Source organism: Ambystoma mexicanum, chromosome 6p (assembly GCF_040938575.1).
Source record: "Ambystoma mexicanum isolate Mex_15411 chromosome 6p, UKY_AmexF1_1, whole genome shotgun sequence".
In the NCBI taxonomy this organism is placed as follows: Eukaryota; Metazoa; Chordata; class Amphibia; order Caudata; family Ambystomatidae; genus Ambystoma; species Ambystoma mexicanum.
The window spans coordinates 122,758,509-122,778,382 of NC_090935.1; the positions used below are offsets into that span (position 1 = coordinate 122,758,509).

Sequence of the window (19,874 nt, forward strand, 5' to 3'; positions counted from 1 at the left end):
ATTTTTTTTTGCGTGGTGCAAAGTCACTTTTTACTGGTGTAAAGTCACTTTGCAATGCCAACAAACACCCTGATATACAGAACAGTGCAAACAGTGCAAAGATACACCATGCACTGCTCCATTAATCAGGGTGTTTTTTGCCAGTGCAAAGTCACTTTGCACCAGTGCAAACTGACTTTGCACCATGCTAAAAATTCCATGATTCGGGCCCTTTGTGACTGACAGACTTTAGGCCTGGGAACTAGTCCGTGTGGCCTTGAAGTGGCCTTGAAGGTCACACAGAACGGCCGAAGTGCTGCATTCGGTATACTGGCCGCATGTTGTGCACCACTGCCTAGAATGTGCCGGATACTTGCTATCTGCCCAACTCTAGAGCTCGAGGGTCATCACTTATTGCTAAAGGCGAGGACAGGCATCTATCAGGTGGCCACCAAATGCGCAGGTACAAATGTAAAACTCGCAGCAGCTCGGAGTAGCAGCTCACATGACACATCGTGGAAAGTACATGTGCGAAAAAAGTTCCCCATCTGGTTTGTCGACTCTTCATCTGTCTATGAGTGGGAAGCCCCAGAGGCAGTGTTGTCTTACGTGGGCAAGACTTTCATCCTCTCTGAAGCACAGACAGTGCAGCAGTCGTTCCACTTAAAGCTACACTGGGATTCGTGCGCTCTGCACCCTCTCATAGCTGCCTCCTCTGCGCTGCTTCTGCGCGTTGGTATTCAGCGCACACGATGAAGGACACTGCGCTCCTTTCCTGGTTGGTCGTATTTGCACACACTTGTGCAGCAGGTAAGTCTACCAAAAGCTGGAGTTTGGCAAAATAGATGCTTAATGATAGCATGCCCGTTTTCTGGTCAGTTTTGCTGTAACTAGCAATGCTGCAGTGATATTTTTTGGACATTCGCATTTATTAATATATGTTTTGCATTATTGACTGCCTCTCTGCCAAGCAGTGTTTAGAATGCAGTCAATAACTACTGATATTGACCTTATTCTGAATAGTCTCACTTTAGTATCAGCTTGAAATGTAGCAGATTGGTTTCACCGCTCGTGGATGGATATATCTTTGCAACAGTGGAAAGTGGGATTCCCAAAGCGATCTAATTCAAAATATTTGGCCATACCTGTAAAACCGTTCTTTAAAAAAAGGTTCGGAGTCAAAAGAAGACTATGCCTTGACAAAGGGAACATATGGGCAATTTGTAAACAAAGAGGCATTGTTTTAATAGCTTAATAGCCTAATAACCACTGAAAAGAGTCATTTACTCACCCCGCACTTGCTACCAGCTGGCCGTTCTTTATTTATTTTATGTTATTATTTTATTATCCCATGTACTGCACCCCCACACTTTTCTTTTTCCCCTTCCCTTGCACTTGCAGGATCTGATTGACACCTGGTCGCACCTTGAAACACTTGTGTATAGCACGTTATGAATGTCATATCATATCATATCATTATCACTTGGGATAATTGCCTTTGCACAGATTACGTCCTTTGCCTTCCCACTAGGCAATAACTTTGTGGCGGGTTATTGATTTTGCTAAATCACCCCCCTGTTCTGTTTAAGGCTTAATCAGGATCCCAGGCTCTCCTGAGCCAGGTGGATTCTCCCTTTGATAGTGTCTCATAGCCACTGCACTTTCCTCCAGCCTCTTCTGCGTGCTGTGGCGTTGTGATGCCTGCCACCACGAAAACACACTGACCATGTGTGTCAGCCTTCTTGGCACTGTCCATTATTTTGGGCAGGGACGTCATTTAGGGGTCGCCATAGTTTGCACTTGTGACCCCTGAGGTCTCCCTTGCTACCCCTGTTTTTTTTTTGTTTGTTTTTTTAAAAATTGAAGCTCCTGGGCTGTGGCCAATGCCATTTGGCTATTTGAGCTTTTTGTCTTTCTGGAATTCCATACAATAATTGCTAGAATTTTCAGGCTCACATCAGGGGTGAGTCACTGATTCAGTCTGTTCTTAAACACCTCAAATTCACAATGCAGATAACATCCTCCAAAAAGCATTTTGAGTAGAATAAGCAACAATTTCAGACTATGTATTTTGCTTTTCCCAAGTTGCAGTTATAGGATGTGTTTTTTCTGCCGATACATATGGTGATCCATTCTTGTATGAAATGTACATAACGTCAAAATAATATTGAAACCATATTTATCATACTGCACCTAGAAACAATGCAATGTGATGCCACTTCCTATTTTGTCAAGGGGTAAACGGCCGTGTTACATCACTTCCTGTGATGTCACTTTTGGGTGGGTTCAAATGAAATCGCTTCCTGTGGTCGTGTGATATCACTTTTAGTGAAATGACTTCCCTGTTTTGGGTATTACCCAGAGTTTCTTAATTACCTCTATACTCCAATGATTAGCATCTTTCACTCCCTGGTAATGGCCACACATGTTCTGTTGCTGCTTCGCATTTCAGTTTTTCTGAATGGCTTCTTCGATGTTCTCAGGTGATTCTGTGTCAGGGAGGACACAATACAACAAGGTTTCCATTTCTCGCCTTAGTGAATTCTAGGAATTGTAGTCTTGGGCCACTTCAATTGAATAAAATAGAAAAAAAGGAAGTCTAACGTACAATCAAAACACAGGACTGAAGTAAGGTGCCCCAGTGACATGGAGCCACGTGAAAGGGTAACACTAAAATCCGAAGTTGGGATAGAATAATTTCTGAATGGCCTGCATGGAACACAAGGCATAGAGAGGTGAAGAAATGTGCTCAGTATCACAAAATTTGGTGAACAGGGCAGGTATTTGACTCACAGTCTCCTTGTAAGCTTGCACTTCATACATTAAAGCCAACAAATCACCTGTAAAACCATCTCTTCACTAAGGGCCCGATTCATGGATTATTTGCCTGGTTCAAAGTGAATTTGCACTGCTGAAAAGTGACTTTGCACTGCCGACACAAACCCTGATTCAAAAGTGTATTTTTGCTGTGTAAAGTCCGGTCAATATTTGCAAAATGATTAGAAGCAAACTGAATAAATGACATAGATAAATCAAACCTTTACAATGTTCTCCATAGAGTGATGGCCATTGCAAGGACGGGAAAGCACCATTTATTCATGAAACATGTGTGAGTTGCATTGCTTTACCATGAATCACGCAGTTGGAAGACTTGTCAAAGGTTACCACACTGCCACACGTGATGTGTGTCCCTGTCCGATATTTGTGACATTCAACATTTTAGGGTGAGTGATAACTGAAATTGCCATCGAGTTACAGTTAGCTAAGTGTTATTCAGGCATGGACTGCACTGCACACCTTTGCCATGTTGTCTGCTTCGTTGCACGTCGCTACGCAGGCACAGAGAGAGGAGAGGTTAGTGGTATGGAGGGCAGTTGGGGGGGGGATTTTTGTGTAACCTGAAGTGTTGTTGAGTGGAATGCAGATACGGATCTCAGTATTTTGTGGCTGCAACAGTTGGGTTTGTGTATTATCTCGAGGGGAGGACCCATGATCTCATATTTATTTATTTATTTACATACTTATCTATTTATATTTGTATAGCGCACAGCAGTCCTGGGGCATTGTGGCGTTACATTGTGGTGTTACAGCAGACTTAGTGATTTCACTTTTGAGCATACAACATTTGTTAAAAAACAGTTACAAGCGTACGGACAAAATGTGCAGGTTCCTTAGTTACAATGGAACACTGACTTAGATAGGCAAGACTTCGAGCATAGACCAGCAGTCGAGCGTAGTAGTTAGTTAAACCGTTTGGTTTTAAGCATTCTGCGGAAGACAGTATTGGATTTTTCATTTCTGAGTGCTGTAGGGAGGGCGTGCCAGTTCTTAGGTGCTAAGTTTTGGAAACTGGCGCAACCAGCTTTGGCTCTTTTAAACACAGCTCATATGTAACGCAGTTCTCGGACATCTGGTTAACCGACAATGTGGAGGGTTTGTTGTGAAAGGAGTAAAGTCGTGAAATGAAGTCTGAGCAGCTCTGCACAGGTGAATGTGGCTGGGCTGCTGCAGCTCGGTTTGCTAGCTGCATAGTGTAGCGTGCTCAGAAACTGAGAGGAACGTTTGTTAGTTGAGTGGAGGAGAGAAGGTCCATGGCTCTGGAGTCCTACTATTGGAGTTTAGCACTAGACTGAAACGATTCAGCTCCAGTGTGGTGTTGAGCTGGGAACAAGAGGTTGCCTATGCTGTATTCTAATCCATCAGCACAAGGTGTTTCTAAAGATCTGGGGTCTTTATGATAATGATGGGGTGTTGTGTTTGGTCTTATAATTTCATGGTGAGAGATGGGGAAACTGACCCAACTGGATCCAGTCTCCCCAGCTTTCTTGATCTTAGCATTGGGTTGGGGAGGTTCACCGGAAAGAATCGTGTCTCTAATTCATCCTAGTTTGTGAGGTATACGTGTTTTAGCTGGTCCTCGAAACCAACTATGTGATGTCTGTTTATGTTGTTAATGTTTGGGTGGTTCGCCCTTTGGATTGCCTGTTCTTATTCATTGATTTGATTGATTGTTGCTGGCCGTTTTGGAGGGTGCCTTACTAGCATGTACACTGCAGTCTTGTGAATAGACAGGTTTCGAGGAATGTAGTGCTATACAATAATGAAATAATAATAACAATAATAATAATAATGGTCTGATCACTAGTGGAGAAAAACATTCTCCTTGGTTGTTTCCAGATTGTGTTGGGAGAATAGCTCAGTGGCAACGTGCTCGCCTTGGAAAGGAGACGACGCAGAGCAACACAGGATAGATCCCCGGGTCAGCAATTAGAAACCTCTGGGTATTAAGCGTGTTATAATTAACCAATTACAGAAGATGGTGCAGAAGGTTTGGTAGTATGTAGAGAGAGATTTGGATTACATCCTACATCTGGGGTGCAAGTGTCCATGAAGATATCGAGCTGTTTAATCATTGAAGTTGGCTGTGGGCAGGTACACACTTCACAGAATGTTATAGACCTACGCTCAATTTCTATTTCTTATTTCTGCAAATCATCCTTTGCAATTTCATTGGGTTACGTTTTAGATGATTTGTCCCCATCTTTGACTCATCCTGTGTGAGGCAGATACCATAATCCATCGTATTTACCTTTGAGGTTGTAGATGATGTGAATATTATCTGTGTAGTTCAATCGTATGAGGGCAGATCGCACGCATAGTGGGGACGACGATACAGTGGTCTTGTTTTCATTACAGAACTTTCTATCCAGGTTGTGACCAGTTTTGTTTTTGGCTCCTCCTGCAAGCCATAGTTACGTGGGAGTGGGCATAGCTTAAATTCAATTATCTTTTTCTACATTTTAAAAAAAAGTTACAGTAAGAGTTTTGTGGTCCTGTTTCCAGAAAAGCCCCACATGCACTGTGAGGTGAGTATATGATTAATAGATATTGGGGGTCATTAGGAGGTAGGGGGTAACCATGCCGTTTTAACGGCATGGCTACCCCCTTACCGGGTACCGGGTTCGGGTTCCATGAATGAGGAATTACCGGGCCATTCCCAACTTGGAGGGCCCGGTAATTCCTCATTCAAGGAACCCATCCCAATCCCATTCAAGACCCCATTGGCTCATTGGAAATGGGGAGGGTGCTATCAACGGGCCCGTTAATAACCCGCTAAGGTTGCCTGGTAAAACCAGGAATCCTTAGCGGGTCCCGCGAGCAGAACTCGTAAGAAGGCAGTAAGGGGTTGACGGCTCCGACACCTTTAAGCCCTTACCGCCTACCTCGGAATTACTCCCATTGTCTGGGTTGGAATTACCCAGACATCTGGAAGGACTTTGTGTGAATAACATCATGCTACATTTAGTTACATTCATATTTTTCACAATAATTGGTCTGTAAAAACGTTCAAAGAATTGTTCAAAAGGAAAGGTTGAACATCACGCTAAATGTAGTTATATTCGTAACGGGAGGACCTAGGTTGGGATCCTGTTGTCCAGAGGAAGTAAGCGACAGAACACTCAGGACAACAGGAAGTTAATATTGCATGGGTGGGACCCCTTGTAGCCACAAGGGAACCCAAGCACAACCTAGGTCCTCCGGTAAGACCTGGGTCATGCCCAGCAGTACCTAAGACATGACATGAAACACGTATACAAGAAACAGGAGCACAGGCAGAATCTGGTCCCTGAAGAAGGTCAAATCAACCGAAATGCATTGGACACCATAAGAATGCCTATGTCCATGGAACAAAAAGCTTCATATCTACAAAAAAACTACTTTTGATGATTGTGTAGTTTTATTTGCATGAAATTACTTGTGAACATTTCTTTGAACATTTTTACAGACCAATTATTGTGAAAAAATACAAATGTCACTAAATTTAGCGTGATGTTACTCACACAAAGTCCTTCCAAATGTCCTTCCAAATGTCTGGGTAATTCCAGCAGAGACAATATCTTTCAGTCCTCCTGCAAGTCAGGCTTCCAGATTCTCTCAGAGGCATTGCGTAAACAAGCTGTTATTTTCTCCCAGCCAAAGGCAAAATCTGCTGTTGTGAGGTGTCACAGGTCTACCATGAGGTCAGCAAACACATGAAGCCTTGTATAGTGAAATGTCGCCTCTTCTCTGTGCATTCCTGATGGTGAGCTTAATCATGTCATCTGATGCCAGATTTCAGTGATGAGTAGTAGCCACGTCTTGTTCTCGCTCAGCAGGTAGTAGACATCCAATATTTTTTGCAATGGAGAGGGTGTTATAAAAAGGCATCTGGTGCCACAGTTTTTCTTACTGCTTTTGCCATGTCTCAAAGGTTTTTCCAGGATGTTTGTTGGCTGATGTTAGAGAGTTTTTTTTAATTTTTTAGTGTGTGCTGCACTCACCTTGAAAGAGGCAGAGCGGGCACTTCTTAGAATGGGGTTTTTGAAATGGCTCCAGTGGAATTGGTAGCAGGGAAGTTTTCTGTTATACATGTTGTGATCTTTAGCGATTCGAGGAGTGACGGGTTCTCCAGGCTTGTATGTGCCTGTTGCTCGTTCGGTGAATACCAAGGGTTGGCCTGAGGTTTTGTGTTTGATGAAGATCCTTGATGTGTGTTGTTTTTTCTCTTACTTTGATGGAGTCGAGCATGTTTACAACAGTTTGAGTGTGATGGGCATATGTCCGTTCCTGGGGTGGCAAGCTTCTGATGGGGCATCTCTAAATAGAAGAGGTGAGAGGTCTTGTAGCCTTATTGTTCATGGTACTGCTGTGCCTTCTGCGGAATTGATTGGCTGATGTCTTAAATCAGTATTCTGCAGACTTGTTGGGCCTCCACACTGCTGTTTTTCTGCTTCATTTTGGTCCCTTGCCATGGAGTTGGAGTGTCTGGATGGGGCTGACCTGAGAGGTTTGTGGAGGTAGGCAGACACCACAGAGGTCCTAATGGTGACCAGAGAAGGGCATGCTTTAGGAGGAAGCCCTGGGGTGCATGTACCGAGGATGAGATGTCATATTAGGAATAATCTGATTTCAGGCTCAGGAGGATAGATCGTGGGCAACATGCTAGCCTTGGAAACAAGACGTCATGGAGCAACACAGGTTCGATCCCCGAGTCTGCACTTAGAAACCTCTGGGTATTAAGCGTGTTATAAATAACCTATCATATCATGTCATATATCAGGCCATCTCATGGGTTGGGTACTATGGGGCGATAGTCAATAAACAGCAGAACCATCACATCAGGTGCAAGATGCAGTGTGTATGAGAGGAATGTGTGTCTGGAAGCAGTGGGAGAACCCTGGGAGTCAAACACCAAGGAGCACAATTACAGTGGGTATCTCTAATGATCCCATTAAGGTGAGGGCCACCTGAAAGTGACACATCTAGGGACAATTGCAATGGAAATGCCAGATAGAAAACCTATAGTGGAGGGCACGTGGGAACATAATCACAGTGAGGAAGTCCTGGGAGTAAAATTACAATGAGTAACACCCTATAGCAAAACCACAATAGGAAACAAAAAATGGGGAACACCAAGGAATAAAATTACAGTGGAGCAAAACAACAGTGTGTGGCCCCTAGAAGAACAATTATAATGGGGAACAGCTGAGAATAGCATAACAACATGGGAACACCTAGGAACACAGTTACATTAGGGAACCCCTCAGAATAAAGTTATAATGGCAAACAGACAGGAGCCAAATTATAATGTGCAAACCTGAGGAGCAGAATTCGAATGGGAACCACCTAGGAAATAAATACCAAAGGGTAACACCAGGGAACAAAAACAAAATGGTCAACGGCAAGGTATCAAATTACATTTGGGTCACACCCGGTACAATTACTATGGGGAAGACATAGGAATAAAATGACACCTGAAAACAACTTGTTGCAAAACCACTGTGTAGGACATGTAGGAGCAAAATGGGAGTGGGAATATCTATGACTAAAAATACAATAGGAAACAAATACATAACCTATCATATCATACAAATAAAAGTCACCCCTCTGCTCAAAAGCGCAGTGTGGTACTCTTAAGAGCAAAATTGCAATAGGGAAGACTTAGGAGTACATGGCAACGGGTAGCACCAGGAAATAAAAACAAAATTGAAAACACCTATGAGCAAAATGACATTAGGGTCACATTCATTACAATTACTATGGGGAACACCTAGAAGTAAAATGACAATTGAAAACACCTAGCTGCAAAACCACTGTGTAGGATATGCAAGAGAAAAATGACAGCGGGATCACTTAGGAATATAGATACCCAAGGAGATAAATCGGAAACAATTAACACCTACAAGTCAAATCAGAGTGGGGTACCCTTACAAGCAAAATGGCACTGGGGAACACCTAGAAGTAAAATGACAATTGAAAACACTTAGCTGCAAAACCACTGTGTAGGATATGCAAGAGAAAAATGACAGCGGGATCACTTAGGAATATAGATACCCAAGGAGGTAAATCGGAAACTATTAACACCTACAAGTCAAATCAGAGTGGGGTACCCTTACAAGCAAAATGGCACTGGGGAACACCTAGAAGTAAAAGGACAATTGAAAACACCTAGCTGCAAAACCACTGTGTAGGATATGCAAGAGAAAAATGACAGCGGGATCACTTAGGAATATAGATACCCAAGGAGATAAATCGGAAACAATTAACACCTACAAGTCAAATCAGAGTGGGGTACCCTTACAAGCAAAATGGCACTGGGGAACACCTAGAAGTAAAATGACAATTGAAAACACCTAGCTGCAAAACCACTGTGTAGGATATGTAAGAGAAAAATGACAGCGGGATCACTTAGGAATATAGATACCCAAGGAGATAAATCGGAAACAATTAACACCTACAAGTCAAATCAGAGTGGGGTACCCTTACAAGCAAAATGGCACTGGGGAACACCTAGAAGTAAAATGACAATTGAAACACACATAGGAGCAAAACCATTGTATTTGTATTTGTATTTTATTGAATTTATATAGCCCTTTAATCCAAAGTGTTTTGTGTAGGTGAAATAGAAACAAAATTGCAGTGGCAACAAGTACGAATAACAATACAGTACGAAACCTCTAGGAATATGGTGAAGAAGTCAAATCACACTCTTAGGAGCCAAATTAAAATCAATGGGGAACAGGGAAGAACTAGGGATATAATTTCAATGAGAAAGACATAGGAGCAGAGTCTCATAGAAGTATGCATATGTTTGTAGGAGTTTGAGGTGAGTGTGGTGTGGGTAAATACCTAGGGATAAAACTACAATGTGGAACTGGTAGAAATTCATTTACAGGGTGGGAAACTTAAGAGCAAACACACAGCAGGGTCACACCTAGGTGAAACATTACATGGGGTGAAGATCTATGAGCAGAATCTCATGTAACAATATATTTAGGGACTAGTTCATGTCCAGCCCCAGTTACAGCGCCACACAATATATAATTTGTCTGATTCACTCCAGCCCTGTCTATGACTCACATAGAGCCACATAGATCCCTCCGCCTGCGCCACAAATAAGCCGAGAACCAGGCCAGTGTACAGAAAGAATATATATTTATTGAATAATATGTCCAATATATATTTGCACACAATGATTGTACATGCCACCTTCTCTGTGACACATAACAAAGCTTCAATGCCAAAACTAACTTTTTGGGAATTCACTTTTGGGTTTCATGTACATGAAACACAGTCCAAATAAACAGTTAAAACCTCCTGTCCCGCAAAAACTCCTGAATGTCAAATTTAAATAAATACCTTGAAACATTACAAGATAGTGAACATTAGCATTCCTTGATAAGGTTTCGATTTAAACCCACTGCAACCTTTTTCTATTTTCAAAAGCAATTTCACACATGAAGCACATTGTATATTTAATTTCCCTTTGCACTGGAAATGCTAGCCGTTTTGAAAGCACAACAGACCTTTGATAATACTTTGGACTGATAGACCCCTTCTTCCTTTGGCTGTATGCAGAGCAGAATCTCTTCTAACAGGAGTCACTTTCTCACTCTCTGTGGAGAATATACATTTCAATTAGGGACCTCATTTTGTTTCGTTTAGCATGACACCTCTCTGCCTCAGCACCCAAAACCCTAACATTCAGTGCACCTTTATCACCCTTCTTCTTTAAGACCAGGTCTGATGAATGATGAAGAATTATGCATTTTATTTTTGGATAAGGGCTCCCCTTCCCTTGAGAGAGGTTTGGGGTTGGGAATAAAATTAGGCATACCAACTCACTGTAAATGGATACAGTTTTTATTCACACTGAGAACATGTTTTATTTATTTTCTGAATGTTAACAAAATCACCCCAAGATATTTAGCTATTGGGGAATTACTTGAATTATTATTTTTTATTTTACATTTATAAAGCGCTCACACAGCCCACAGGCATCGAGGCGCTGTTACAGGAATTGTTTGTTTTTCTTAGTTGCGTAATTGTGGGTTTTTTTTGTCTTAGTTACATATTTATAACGCGCTTGAACACCCAGAGGTTTCTAAGCGCAGACCCAGGGATTGAACCTGTTGTTGCTTCGTGTCGTCTTGCTTCCAAGACGCGCACGCTGCCGCTGAGCTATCCTCCTGGGACAATTATGTATCACAATACACTAAGGGTCTACTTCCATAGCCCTACCCACTTGGTTCTGTTAGACAATATATTTACACTGAAAATCCCTGTTTCTGGTGCACAGAAAAACCATCAGCATTTCAGGGCCCTCTCTTGACGAAGCACAGGAATATAGAACTTCACTCATGGGATAGGCACCAGCATACATCCCTTTATTTTGTTCTCCTTGCAAATAACCCAGCCTCTTTAGTCTTTCCCAATTGCTGTCTCGAAGGCAATGTTAAGTCAGCCGCATGTTTTCAATAGCTGCACCCAGATGATTTTTAAGCAGCTCTCCTCTCTCTGGTTTGTGCATCCACTTTTAAACTTCAAAGCCACACTGCTAAAATATAAAAAATAGGAGGTACTAGCTTTCAGCGCTGAAGTTTAATTAAATCCGGTATGGTCCTCTCCACCCCAAAGGTCCAGACCCTCACTGAGGATAGACACCTGGAGTATTGTACTTGAAATGATGGCAGGGGAATCCACCCACTGGAGCTTTCATATTACATGTTTCAATTGTTCACCCAATAAGTCATTACATGTCAACATTCTTCATCTTATCCATAAACCTAACAACATATATTTTTTTGTATTTTTTTATTATTCACCATTATTACAAACCTTTCATTATTTCACACCAATCTTGCAAAATGTAACCATTTCCATTTCAATAGCTTTAAAAATCTTTTAAAGTTGAGGTTTCTATCCAGAATTGTAAAACTCTAAAACTCTAAAAAATCTGAGAATCATGTTCCCCAATTATTAAAGAAGTCTATCTTTCCTCCGCAGTAAGAGTGTCATGGCCACGGGCCCCAGAACACAAAAACCACACCATCTAGTGACGGGGGCAATGGGTCGCTTGACTCACTTATGTCCCTTTGGGACTCATAAACACAGGGGGCCTGGCTGGACTCAGTCCTGGCGCCTTTAGCGCCAGGCTCATATAGAGATGTGAGCAGGGACACTTTATTTCAGTGCAGGAGTGCTTTTATTTTACTTCAGTGCTGGAGTGCTTTTATTTTACAAGAACTTTCCAGGTGCTGAAAGCCTTTATTCCAAAGAGCATCCCCATGTGCTAACTCATGGTGCGTGGCTCCCTAGGCCTGGTCTTCAGGGGCTGGCTCATCAGGTGTGGCAGGGCATGGCAGCAGGCAGGACAGAGCTACTGGGTGTGGCCAGGAACAAGACTAAATAAACCCACAGATCCCTCAAGCAAACGCTTCACGTTACTTTGCACCTCCATGCAACGTAACGTGCACCGCCGCCTGGACCAGCTACTTACCTCATGATCCTGCAACAAAAGCATCCTTACCTGGACCCTGGCTCGCATCTCATGGCAACTTTGCTTGATCATTCACTGAGATATCCTGAAATGTCTCCATTCATTCTTAACGGACAGTACCTAAGCAGTGGCCCTGGATAATCTCTATCCTTTTCGGTCACATGCAGCGCCACGTGGGACAGAAAATAAAGCATTCCTCCACCCTTTGCATATATTTCTCTGTTAATTTGGGGTAGACCTTTACACCTATGCAGATGAAATGTTAATGTTCTTTGGTGAAGATTCTGAACTAAGGTTGATGTGGGTCATTTTCTCAAACTTCTAATTGGATAGAGGTGACTGGCTCCATGTGCACTCTTGTGTCATATGGTCCTCTCCCTGCAATCCCCTAATTTCCATAGTGTAGTGGAAAACGTTAAGAGTAAAACAGAGGTGAACACTCCTTTACGCTTCACATTTCTGCTACATTTGTGAAACATGCAAAGGTAACTTGCATTTAACAATGATCTGGGACATCTGCAATAGATTTCGGGTGGTCATTTCAGGTGACTTCCAAAGAGATTTCATTGGTTTTCCATCAGTATAAAGATAGATGTTGGTTTAAAAACAAAGCAGATTTGACAGGTCTATACAGCAGTTTTGAAATACCCTATTGTGTTTTTACTTAGTCATAAAAGCCCAAGCTTATCAGAAGTGACAGTATGTCTGTTGCCACAATGTGTTGTAACCCTTATTATTCTTGCTGCCTTTACCAAGGAATAATGATGTATTATTTATATAGTACCTTTATCCAAAGCGCTTTACAGAGCACATATTTACATACAATCTCATCCAACCGAAATTGGTACTCATTTATCGACCTTGTAAGAATGAAAGGCTGAGTTGGCCTTGCCGGGATTTGAACCTGCGACCTGCAGATCACGCTCAGATCTCAGCAGTGAGTGCTCTACCCGCTGAGCTCCCTTACCGGAATACAACTGGTCAGATATCCCATCGAGATAGGCACTAGAAACTGAGTTGTTATAACAGTAGAGGTGGCTTATATGCTTGTTTATAAAGTTCTATCATATTGGCTTGCATCTAGGTCAGAGGAGGTAAATCTGATCAACACTTGTCTCTATATCCAGAATCTGTCCCAAAATTCCAGGGTCCCATATTTGGGGAAGGCAAAGGAATAAATATGAACCCTCTTCTGGTCCACTCCCTAAATATGTGCTAATATTTAAGATAAGATGCTCTTCCCTGACTAAGCCTTGCAATTCTCACCGAGCCCCCAAACGCAGTGAATTGCTACTAGCTCAATCCATGGCATCAGGGAAATGCCTGTGAGGCCACAAAACAATTGTGATGTCTAACTTTCTTTTGTGAATTAGGATGAAAAAAGGAAGATGTGTGCATCACAAGAAGATTCGGCTAAACACATCATAGTGACTTCAGATTCGGGTAGTCTAACGATCATTTGTACAGGTTCTTCGGTAGAACACAGGTTTGGGAGACTTTATTGAGAACAAATATCGTCCTTGTGCCTTTCTGGGTTGTATTTCACTGTAGGAAGGTGATGCAGGGCTGATCCACACAAGGAGCTGGAGAGATATATGTACATGGGGTTAGGCCTGATTTTCTATTTCTTTAGGGACTTTGGGCGTGAGTCATGGAATTTTGTACACAGTGCAACATGTATTTTGCCGTGCAAAATCCCTTTGCACTGCAAAAAGACACTTTGCACTGTTACATGAATCAGTGTGTTTGTTGGCAGTGCAAAGTCACTTTTCACCACTGAAAAGGTACTTTGCACTGTGTAAGAAATTCCATGAATCAGGCCCTACATGAGGGAAAGGTCAAGTGATTTTGGATTCAGACAAAATCCTAGGCTGAGAATCTGGCCTCGATTCATGGAATTATTTGTGTGTAAATCAGGGATTTGCATGCCACTCTGTCCGAAAATCCCTGTTTGACGAATGGGGATTTGCGGGCAGAATGGCATGCAAATCCCTGTTTACATGCAAATAATTCCATGATTTAAGGCCTTAGTGTTGACTGTCCATATGCTTGCCCAGAATAATATTCTCCAAGATCTGTAGCACATTAGAGAGGAGATCTAATAACTATATATTCTGCTGAGACTGTGTCACTAGCTCTTAAGGACTGTATCAGAGGTGTAGCAGTTCAACTCTGGTCAGTTCTATGTGACAATGTCCCAAGGAAAATGTAGCCATGGGGAAATGCAGTCATGGAAAAGTCGTTTTCAAAAATGTAGTCATTCAATGCAAGCAATCCAAAGTGTGAAAATGTTGCCAGTAATAAGGTCTCAAGAAAAGCTATTGTTAAATACACAAAACCCTAAATATAACCCAAACCTCTAAAAAAAGCACCGCGATCACCCTCACTTCATTTCTAAACCTTCCTCTAACTCTAATTACAACCATTATTCAACCCTGATCTCTTACAAAACATGAACCCTTCAGTTACGCAATCCAAAATGAATGGTCTAAAGTGCAGGGGAAGCCCCCCTCCATAACGCTCCCACTTCCCCTCACCCTAATCTATACCCCTACCAACCCCCGAATATATATTTAATTACATTTGACCGAAAACAGCTCACAACAATTCGATGAAATGTTTTAGGTGGAATGTTTTTAGGTCAATTATGCTAATACCTATTCTATACATGGTTTGCACTATAACAATGTAAACCTCACAGGCATGACTCTTGAACATGACTGTGATACCCATATAAACATGGTATTTGGGCTCAAGGCATGTACATTTTCTTTTAGGAATGTGGAGTTTATTTTCACCAACAATAGGCATGTGCTGTAAAAATACTGCCAACAGCACTTCTCTATAGCACCCGCATTGAATCTGCCAACAGGGACTGCCTGGATAGCAACACTAGTGATACAACTAGGGACAGTGGCCTCCCAATTAACCCTTAACTGCCAGGCTATTATGCAAGTCTATGCAAAAAGGACAAACACACTCGTCCTCGGCACTTATGGGGTGTCTTCCAGAATGGGGTACAAGCTGTCTTTCAGAACTCCTTACTCTGAGAGCAATACGTGCCCATAACAGCAGTTTTTGTTCACAGTTGGTGGAAAAACATGTTGGCTTGTGGAAGGAGTTGCATTTTCCTAGAAGCACTGTGCAAAGGATTTTTATTGTATCCACCTGCACTAATGCGTGCATTAAAGCACAGTGCTCTGCACAGAGGGTAATGCACAGCTTCTGGAGGTGGCCCCTTGTCATTCTTCAAAATGTGTTCATCATAATGCTCGTATACTTGCTCATGCTATATTCCTGCCACTATTTTGACATATGCTCTGCTTAATGCAACATATGTTTAAAAGAGAGGTCATGTTGTGTTTACTCTGCAGAAGACACCTCAAACAGTATAAGCACGAGACTACCTTTTTCCTAGCTTCTGACCGGCTTCCCGATAGAGGGCCCATTCATGGAATATTTGCCTGCTTCAATGTGAATTTGCACTTCTGAAAAGTGACTTTTCACTGCCGACACAAACCCCGATTCATGGAACCATGAAAAATGTATTTTTGCAGTGCAATGTCTGGGCAAAGAGAGCGCATAGTTATTTGCAGGAGTCTCCAAAAGGCTGTCTCTAACCTTGTGTGTTGTCATAAGAGTTCAGTAATTCACATGTCTGCCTAAAAGAGCTCAGAGTAATGTGACCAGTATTTAAAATCTGTCCAGCATTGTCCTCATATGTTCTATCGATGGGGTCTGAAACCGGCGGCTCTCCAGATGTTTTGGACCACAATTCTCAATACCCCTCACCATTGATTATTGTGGCTAGGGTTGATGGGAATTCTAGTACAAAACATATGGAGAGCCAAGGTGGCAGACCCCTAGGTCTAGAGCATATCCCTGGTAGACCTGTGACAAATAATATATTTGTATTGTGCGGAAATGCACAGACTTATTTACGAACCTAGACCTCCCAGGGGATGAAGAATACTTCTGTTCCTGCCACTAGACCCAGTATCCCCTACCTAGGCTTGCATAGTGGTTCTCTGCAAGTCTAATTGTTATTTTGTCCGATCCTTCAGATGAAACGCAAACCTATGTCTCCTACTCGTCTTGCCCTTTCTGAGCAATGTTTGCCACTCATGCTTAACAGTTCATAATGTCCTGTGACAGCAGATATCCCAAGAACACCCGCACCCGGCACGGTTTCCAAAGTTTGCTTGGCATTTGTTCTCAAGAGTACTCATGGTCAGTTTTCCTCCTCAACATTCTCATTTTCATACCATGTTTCCTCCCATCCTAACACTGTTCACAGAATCTATCCCATTAGTTCACATTTTGCAGTAACCAATAATTACCCATAACTCAGATCAGTTAAGGGAAGCATCTAACTGTCTTCCTTCCTTGGAAACCTCTCTATCGTCAAAACCCTCACAAACCCAGAGGTTATTTCACCATGCATCCCAGCTTTCTGTCTCACTAAAGTATATTTGTTCGCCTAACTTCATGTTATGCTAAAAGCAACTTGTAAAGTGCATCGTGTGGCATTTGCACGATCTGTCTGGCTGAGCCACAAAATGATCAATCCGATTAGGGTCTGAGCTGCAGCTTGCCAGACATAGAAGTAGGGTTCCTCAGTTATCTCCATGTGTGAAGCCATTAATTCATGAAAGGGCAAGCCTGCACTGTATACACTTAGGCGTATGGCAGGGGTGTCTGTGTGTTGCCCTGGGACCTGATAGAAAAGCAATGGGTGGTTTTTGCCCCTGAAACTATGCCATGAGCAAGCCATTGTTCTGTTTCCTCAGGACTGTCCAGTGTTGCATCCTGCCATGAGGCCTGAGTTTAATCAGCCCTTATCAGAGGAGGTTAAACAATGCCTTTGCCTACCATCTTCATCCACCTACAATAGTGGGTTGAATATATGGTCCCCTTTTTTCGTTTTCCAAGCATATCCTCCTGTTTTCGGGTACATTTAGATCTCAACTGTAATATTCTCAGAATCGGGTGTCTTTTTACTTTCCTTGTCACTAAAAAAACGTATCCCCATGTTGAGACTATTTCTATATCCGGCTTCTGAGTCTTCCAGCCACTTGGGATAACTTTTCAAACTTCCCTATGTTTGCACATGGCCATACTCAAATCTAAACTTGTTTTCTTCATTTTGGATCCACTTTTGTTTCCTCTTTAGTTCATGATGATATTGATGGCCGCTCTCCTGTTATGTTTCTGTTCTTCTCAGTCGCATGTCGCTTCACCTTCACTCCACATTTACTCTTGCTATTTCATCTGCCCCTTCCCATGCTACATTTTTCTGTAAACCACATCACTCTGATTGGTCCTATATTCTGGAAACAACTCTCTTCCTTTGTGAATTACTCTTATTCTTAATAAATAAAAAATAATCCAGTGCTCTATCTTTGCTAATTTCCTCCAGTGTCATTATTTTGAGCACATGTCACCCCTTAATAGGTCGAAAACAGAGCTCTATTTTGTAATTATACAATGTTTGCATTTAACTCACACACTCGCTTTCCCTTACTTTTAATTCCAGGTATGCCAAACAGGGTCACCTCCTGCTGTACCCAATTGACCGAAGCAATCCCCGCTCATGCTCTGAAGCATGTGAGAGATGTGGAGGTCCAGATACAAGATGGCGTTTGCCTTGTGAAAGCTATTCTGTAAGTTTGAAATTGAATTTCTGATTTCAATATTGAGTATTTTGCTGGTGTATCAGGGAATCCCAGGGCAGTCAGAACAAATAACAAGCCAGACTTTTGGCTTATGATCTTCTGCTAAGGAGTCAATTTCACTAGGAAACAAACGAGTCACATTGATTTCAAAGCCAGGACTTCAATTCTTATCTATAGATATTAGGCTGTATATATAAATATGCATACAGACTTCTAGTGGAGATCAGCACAGACTTAAGAGTGTTCCAGTCTCTACGATGACAAAGGAATCCGCGTAGGTTTAATGGAAGAGTTCAATGACCACTCAGGCAGTAGCCTGAGGGCTGTTTGCTCAATAGGAAAGACGATCATCACATTGAAGTGTCTTCCGAGTCACTCAATTATCCCTACTACACTACTGGCAACTCTGAGCTCAGGGGCCTTGAATTTCAGGCCTTTAGGTGCATTGTTGATCAAATATTTGGCGATGAGGTGGATTTACTGTAGCATAATGTGCTGCAGAAGCATGTGATAACCCTATGTGATGACAGCAAAGAAACACACGCAGACCCCTGTAGAGGAATTCGTTGATTAAGAAGTATAAATATGTAAGAAGCATATGCGCTTAAGAAATGTATTTCAGGGTCTGCGATAACGGCCCTGTAGTTGTGGTTAAATTGCTCAACTAAAAGGAAGAACACTTTTTGGGCAGCTTATAACTTGCTCCCCCCTGGACAAATTCTTACCAAACTTTGCAAAAAGAAAGTATATGGCCCGGTCTGAATTATTTTGGCAAGTTTGGTGAAGTTTTGTCAAGGGGGGCAAAGTTATAGGGGGAGTCCCAACATTTTTTTTTCCATAGATGCAATGGAAAAAATGTTTTGCTCATGCCTACAGCCCAAACTGCTGGACATAATTTCGCCAAATCTTTCAGCAGGAGCAGCGGCTTGGCTTGGAAGCGTGCTTTTGTAAATTTGTTGTACATCCGTCGAGTTTTTTTAAATGACAAAAAACAATGTAAATATATGTGATATCTAGGTTTGGCCCGTGAACCCACTTGCCTGTTTGGTCTTCAGACTGGCATTCAATTGGTCTATAGGGTGACCTGATGTCCGCGGACATTGGAAGCGCCCACTGATTGGATATCGGAAAGCACGAAGTGCGTCAGATTTTTGGAAATACCCACCATGTTGGATTCTTGGACAGCAGCCGGTGTCCACGAACATCGCGGGAAAACATATTAAAAACACTACATTGCACTTGTCAAACTTGGAAGTGAGGGATGATGAGGATGGGATGGGAGGTGGCCATAAGAAGCTAAAAACTGGTGTTTTTGGTCCCCGAAGTCCATGAAAACTCTCTGGGCCTCATTATACGGATGGCGGTAAGGGTTTACCGGTACTGGTATTTTACCGGTACCGGTAAATCCTTACCGCCTTACTACAAGGTCCCTTTACGGGTTGGGGAATTTAATGCCTGCTTTTTGCAGGCATTAAAAACCAACCCGCAAAGGGACCAGGGAGCTACTTACGGTACCGCAGTTTGCGGTACCGTAATTAGCGCCTTCCCCATTCCCATAGAGCCCTATGGGGCAAAAATGGGAATGGGGAAGGCAATGGTGGAAGGGGGAATTACCCCCCCGCCAACCTTGTAATAGGGCGGTAATTCCCCTTTCCAGCAAGGCGGTGCCGGTATTTTACCGGCATGAACCATGGCGCTAATAGCGCCATGGTTAACCGCCATCCGTGTAATGAGGCCCTAAATCTTCGAGGGCAAACCTGTGATGTTCGCAAACACTGGACATCTGTGCCTATTTCTGCATTACAATGTTGGTGCCACCGAATGAAACTGAATGAAATTCTAGACTTGATTGTGAATGGTGCCATTTGATGAATCTGCACACACGTTTGAAAATTGATTTT

At 42.4% G+C, this 19,874-nt stretch overlaps 1 long non-coding RNA gene across 1 annotated transcript in view; it reads left to right on the top strand.

Annotated features, from left to right (window-relative positions):
• Positions 1 to 596: 596 nt before the first annotated feature.
• LOC138510888 (uncharacterized) overlaps positions 597 to 19,874 on the top strand; it is a 159,477-nt gene continuing 140,199 nt past the window's right edge. Inside the window, exons 1-2 of the long non-coding RNA XR_011280443.1 lie at positions 597 to 789; positions 17,835 to 17,961. This is a non-coding gene — a long non-coding RNA (uncharacterized lncRNA). The remainder of the gene's footprint in view (positions 790 to 17,834; positions 17,962 to 19,874) is intronic.